The following is a 5,412-nucleotide window of genomic DNA, read 5'->3' as shown; positions in this document are numbered from 1 at the left end:
GCCATGAAACTATGTGCATTATTTCATTAAAAAAAAAAAAAAAAAAAAAAACAGGCAGACCTTTTTTGCAATAATTATTATTGTTATTATTAATACATTATTATAAAAAATTAGATCAATAAATATCACTATAACACTACTGAACTATAAAATATTTAATAACAAATCATTTTAATTTATACTTTATTATTATTATTTCATCAAATTATAAAAATTAAGTCAAAGAAATATCACTATAATACTATTGAACCATAAAACATTTCATAATTTTTATTTTTATACTAATAGTAAATAATAATATAAAATTATTTATTATCATTATTATTATTATTATTATTATTATTATTATTAATAATAATAATAATAATAAATAATAATAATGATAATAATATATATATAAAAAAATTCCCCCAAACGTTAAACTGCAGGGAAACTTCTCTTTTGAAATGCTTCTCTTCTTGACGACAGATTTATAAACCATTCTCATTACAATTTTGGGAAGATATTTGGTGCATGTTGCATTTTTATAAAAAAAAATTTTTCAATGAACATTATAAGCAAGATGGAGTTTATGTAGAATTGCCTTTACTGCGACCGAGACACTGAAAAAAACTGCACATGAACGGCTCATGTGAAAAGATCACAGTGCAGCGCATCAGATTACATATTTATATCACATCATATATAATAACACTAAACCATATAATCTCAAGAATTGTTAGAATTCATTTTTAAAAGCTACCGGCCAACTGGCGAGTAACACGGTTTCATTTACTCACCCACGCTGATTTTTACTCACATTTGGCACTTGGCAGGTGTTAATTTTAGTCCCTGCATCCATCCATCTAGAGCACAAATGACTTTCATTAAAAGTTCCATCCAAATTTCATTTAGAGATACATGTGCCATTCAGAGTCTCACATTTCCATTCTGTGTCTTTCCAAAAAAGTCCAAATAAGCGTATTACTTTCAATTCCAGCTTCACCAAAATCACGTCAACTCTTCTCAACGTCTTCTCTTATACTTGTCTAAATTTGCACAATCTATGGAGCGGACCTAACTTACATTTCACTACTGGTTATGTACCATATATATATATATAACGGAGTATGTGACAAATAAAAAAATCTTGAATCTTGAATGAATCTTGAATTAAAGCACTGAACAAAAACATTCATGCACACTCATCGTCTGACAGTCATCTGTGCAGCGAGCATTTCTGCCATCTGTTTTCACACAGAGTATCTGCTGAGAAACACTTCTACAGGAACATGCACTTTTTCCTCTCCAACATTTTAGCCTTCATTAGTGAATCGATGAGTGACGATGGCCATGCAAGCAGTTTGTGTTTTCAGAGGAATCTGTGGCATTCCAGCACACTTCACCAGCTGAATACAGCGACAGGAACACGGCGGACACTAGCATGCTTTCTTTTTGTGTACGATTTTTGTAAGAAATCTGACCTGTAGAGATTTGTTCTGCCTCTTGGAATACAAAGCAGTCTAATAATCAAGACGAGAGGGTTTTGACAGAGCTGTCTTTGAAAACTCTATTTTAATTGCCTTTGTTCACAAAATAAAAGTTGTTAGATGATCAATAGTTCTCATCATTGTCACTCAAAAAGCTCTGTGTTTTTCAGCTCCTTGAGGATTTGGCATCTAGAGAAAGACTCTTACAATTTTTTTTAATGAAAGTTACATGATTGTAAAAGTATTTGCACAAGCAAAGTAAGATTTGTGAAGATTTGCAGAAGCTATTGGTAGGTGTATATTTTCATTCACAGTATGTATTGGTAAATGTAAAGTAAGCTTTCATGCTCTCTTTGATTATTTAGCTATATTATGAATTCATTTTTCTGCAGAAAGTGACTTGAACTTGCGTGGATAAAAACGCTGGCACATACAAACACACCATTACAACTTGGCTTTTCTTGACCTCCTTTTTTTTTTTCTTTATAGACTCCTTGTGGAGGTCAAAGCACTCTGGCTACTGATATTCTCTATAATGTCTATTCCTGACATAAGTATGGATTAATTCTAGGGATGCACCGATACCACTTTTTCCAGTATTATATTCATTGCATACATATACTTCGTAGTAGACATCCTTAACTCCTTTCTGCTGTCTGTTGTTGGTGTTTCTTTGTTTGAATATGGCGCTTATCACATGCTGTGTGGTATCGGCGTTTGGTATCGGGGCATTTTAATGAGTACGAGTACAGGAGACCAGTATCGGGCCCGATACCGATACCAGTATCGGTGCATCCCTAATTAATTCTCATATCCTTTAATTTGTAAATATTAAATTTTTATTCACGCCATCTGCTTAAACCTAATGGCAAAATATTGTTATATTTTTGTACATTTTCAAAAGCATTAAATTGTAATATACATACAAAATAGGGATAAGACAGTCTGAACTCGTACACTTTCTTTAGGTTATGTTCACATTTCAGTATGTTTTGTCGTTTTCAGAATGGTTGCTTGTTGTATTAAAATGTATCGACATATCAGTTTCACCAGCTATTACACGGCAGATTAAACATTCAGCATGCACTATAATAAAAACAAGCATGTTATAAAACTCAACAAGATTTTGTACATACAACTCTATAAACAAATCTTTAAAAGTATTTGTGATAATTGTAAAAGCTTTTCTGGGTCTGTCATTTACAGAATACACAACAAGATTGATGCATACAGTTCTGGCTTTCGTTTGCATGGTTGCAATTTGCTCTCTAATATACTTCCTAATGTGTACTGATTAACCAGAACTGTAATTTTAGTAATATTTTAGACAATGCATTAAAGAAAATGTAGTTAGTCATACATACTATGTACTAGTATTAGCAACTACACTCCGGAAAAAAGGTACAAAAGCTGTCACTAGGGTGGTATCCTTTTTAAATGGTACAAATCTGTACCTTATTTAACACTAAATGTTGCATATCGGTTCCTTAAAGGTACATATTAGCATCTTTTGAAAAGGCCATCGCCCCAGTGACAGCGTTTGTACCTTTTCTTCTGAGAGTGAACCATAAAAATCGCATTTTAGAATTATTTTTTGTTTGACCGCACATAATAGCGGCAGCTTGCCTGCATGCATCACGAATGCAAGTTTAAGCAGTAACGCGAGAAAGACTTTCTAGCACGGCAGAAATAAGATACACAATGCACTTGAGCATCCGGATCATTTTTGTGGGAACTTCAGCAAACTAGAGATCAGTCTCCATGCATTCATCGACTAGACTTGTGACTTTAAGGAGTGAAACAAATTCAAAGTGCATTGGGGAAACTGTTAATTACTTCAGCGCAGTCAAAGGCTGCTGTGAACACATGTACGAGGACAGGACTCACAGACATGTGGCAAGTTAGGTCAAGAAATCCTCACTCACACGTTTGTCAGCTCACAATCCTAATGATTGTAACTAATGATCTATGGCTGCAGTTCATTGTGACGTAATATGAGAAGCATTAAAAAATTATCAACATGCATGAAGTGCATCAACTGAATTTTTCCAGATGCATCGTTCCTCATTGCAGACGGCTCCATACCATTTTTTTCTCCACCAGCTCCGAGTACTAACCTCTTTCTGCCTTTCGCCCCAAGTTCTTGAGCCATTATTGCCTTCGAAAGACTTTCGAAGTCTTGATGGAGTCAGTAAACAGCGGTTAAAGAAACCAGTGGTGTAATACGATATAGCTGAATGCTCTTTTCAATGCAGTTTTCTTCTGAATGTCCATGTTCAAAGCATGCATATTGGCTTTCTTTAGCATTATTTTGACAGTGCAGCGGGATGGGATCAAGAAAAGGACCACAAGCAGAGACTTGAACAAAATGCAAAGTGTGGGAGAAACACCCCACAATGCTATCGACTCTGACAACAGCTTTCTTTCAGAAAAGACCGTAAGCGGCCCGTTTTCACACACCTTCAGAGTGTGAAACTGCATTCAATGTGTGCCACAACTCATTACGTGTGTTACAGAGCATGATCAAGATCAAAACATCTAATCAATAGTCTAATCATCCCGGTGGACTGCCGAAAGGGAATCAATTAGGTCAACTCCTGCGATTAAAACGGTCTATATTGATAAAACCGTATACATTTCTCAGATCACTGTTGTCTCCTTGGTAACCAAAGTTTCCACCAACAACTGTCAAATCTCAATTCATACAGGATTTCTTTTAATAAAAGTGTAAGAATCTTCAACAATCAGTCATTTAGTTTCTTTTTGGATGACAGTAATGTCTAATAGCAAATGGTATACTGCCTGATTGCTTTTATCACTGCAAAATGTGCTAAAGACAACTATAAGGCATGAAGATCTTATAAACATTAGCATCTTGAGTTTCTGTAAAGCTGCTTTGAAATGATGTGCATTGTGAAAGGTGCTAAACAAATACATTTGAGCTGACTATACTGATGAAAAGTGTGGTTACGGTCTAACCTGTACCTGTTACAGCTCTACGAGTAACCTGCAAGTTAATTTTCAACCACAAATCACAATAGAGTGGCCAAAGATCCTTAGTGAATGTTTAAGAATCCACTAAAGACAAATTAAAATAACTTTCTTAGAACATTCCAAAGTCAAAAAAGGCGTTTTGACCAGGGATTTTTCACTGGTAAAAACAATGATTAAGCAACTAGAAAAAAAAAAGAAAGAAAAAAAAAAATCACATTTGTGAAAAAATAAATAAATCAATACATAAAAATAAATTTAGAAATTAATTTATTCAATGAAAAAGAAAATCAAACAATCACTGTGCACGCTTAAAAATTAAGCTTCCAAAAGAGGGTTTTCGCAGTGATGTCACAGAAGAACCATTTTTGGTTCCCTGAAGAACCTTTCGGAACCATTTTTAAATAGTTTTTATAACTTTTTTTTGTTTTTCTAAAGAACCTTTTTACACTAAAAAAAATAATTTTCTTCATGAAACCATAGATGCCAATAAAGAACCTGTCTTTATTTTAAAGTGTAGTATAAATGGCAAAACGGTTAAGTTTCAAAGATCTAAGACTAACTGTGCGCCTCAGTTTAGCCATGCTTTGAGAGTGGGTGGTGGTGATGCTGGTTCAAGTCTTTAGCAAGCACTTTGTCATGTAAATGCACGCTTGGAAACGAAGCACTAGAAATCACAGACAGTTGATGTGAGCTGAGATGGCACTTCCTCTAAAGACATGCACAACAAATGGAGCATGCCACAACTGCGCATTTGTTCATGTGAGTTCACTCTCTGCATTCAAATGAATGAGCGCTAAACAATGACTCATAATACAGATATGAGGCTGAACATTTCATACATTTCAAATGTAAACTGCGGGGGTTTCCATGCGGATGAGTCCTTTATTTATTTATTTATATATATATCTATATATATCTATATATATCTATATCTATATATATATATATA

The 5,412-nt window shown here is 34.2% G+C and overlaps 1 protein-coding gene across 4 annotated transcripts in view; it reads right to left on the bottom strand.

The window, feature by feature from the left end:
* The window catches only part of LOC107671708 (adhesion G protein-coupled receptor L2-like), a 122,913-nt gene that overhangs the window by 111,137 nt on the left and 6,364 nt on the right, over nt 1–5,412 (bottom strand). Inside the window, exon 2 of one of the 4 annotated variants that reach the window (XM_016464639.1) lies at nt 800–845. The exons of the other annotated variants lie outside the window; for them this stretch is intronic. The gene's annotated coding sequence lies outside the window, so the exon portion shown is untranslated. The remainder of the gene's footprint in view (nt 1–799; nt 846–5,412) is intronic. 4 annotated transcript variants of the gene reach the window in all.

The sequence above is a fragment of the Sinocyclocheilus anshuiensis genome, unplaced genomic scaffold (assembly GCF_001515605.1).
Source record: "Sinocyclocheilus anshuiensis isolate Anshui unplaced genomic scaffold, SAMN03320099.WGS_v1.1 scaffold524, whole genome shotgun sequence".
NCBI lineage: Eukaryota > Metazoa > Chordata > Actinopteri > Cypriniformes > Cyprinidae > Sinocyclocheilus > Sinocyclocheilus anshuiensis.
Note: the sequence above shows the minus strand (reverse complement) of the source record. Positions and strands in the feature narration are given on the sequence as shown.